The following is a 1,008-nucleotide window of genomic DNA, read 5'->3' as shown; positions in this document are numbered from 1 at the left end:
GAGAGAGAGAGAGAGGGAGAGAGAGACTGGTAGGGGTAAAGTAGAGGGAGTGACACAAAAAGAGAGAAAGAGAGCCGAAAGGGTGGAAAGATCAAAGTGGGTAAAAATCATGAAATAGAGAGAAAGAGGGGGGGGTGACAGAGAGAGATAAACAAATAGACAGACAATCAGAAAGACAAACAGACAGGCAGACAAACAGATATTCAGAAAAGAGAGACCTTAAAATATGGACGTGTGGGTATGAAGAGAGTATCCTTCTACTCGTAAATCTCCTAACTATCGGGCGAAAAGTTACAGGGAAAAAATGGCTGAGATATTGATTAACCACAATGCGCACATATCCACTGGAAACGTCCGGTTCTTTCAACAACACCCAGAGAGGTCCGTAGGGGGGAACTCTTCATTAGACAGGAGAGTTATTTCCCCTTTCTGTCATATTCGCGCTCTGCCATTAGAGTAGTCGCCCTTGTTTACTCAATGAAGCGAGAAAGGCAGGGGAAAAAGAGAATGGTTTCATTTAGGTTATGGAATCATAGATCTACATTTCCCCCCTAATACTAGATCTAGTGTTGTTAACTAAGTTTGATTAGTCCTTTTGTGTAGATGATGGATGCCAGAGCTGGACTCTAATCAAGGTCACAGAGAAAAGACTAGAAGCCGCCGAAATATTGTAGGCTATTTAAAGAGAATACAGAGTCTCATGGGCATAGAACTTTAACGTAGGTGTTCTTGCACCTCTTTTGATACAATTTATATCATTTAGGAGGCGGGCTTCCAATCCTGCCTTTCAGGTTTAACCCGGGATGAGTGGGACTCAACATTATAACAGAAAGACCAAGATACTCGGGGGAAAAAAAGTATCCCCACTCGGATATCGAACTCGGGTCTCCTGATCAAGTAAACTGTCACCCGTGTTTCCTTGTATTGGATGTAAGATATATGTTTGTTTCTGTGTGATTGCTTGTGTTTGTGAGTGAGTGAGTGTGTGTGTGTGTGTGTGTGTGTGTG

The 1,008-nt window shown here is 42.7% G+C and overlaps 1 protein-coding gene across 1 annotated transcript in view; it reads right to left on the bottom strand.

Moving 5' to 3' along the window:
- The window catches only part of LOC101848506 (WASH complex subunit 2C), a gene marked incomplete at its 3' end in the record, with an annotated part of 26,715 nt that overhangs the window by 4,480 nt on the left and 21,227 nt on the right, over positions 1–1,008 (bottom strand).

This window comes from Aplysia californica, unplaced genomic scaffold, assembly GCF_000002075.1.
Source record: "Aplysia californica isolate F4 #8 unplaced genomic scaffold, AplCal3.0 scaffold00092, whole genome shotgun sequence".
NCBI lineage: Eukaryota > Metazoa > Mollusca > Gastropoda > Aplysiida > Aplysiidae > Aplysia > Aplysia californica.
This window is presented reverse-complemented; position numbering and strand designations above follow the sequence as displayed.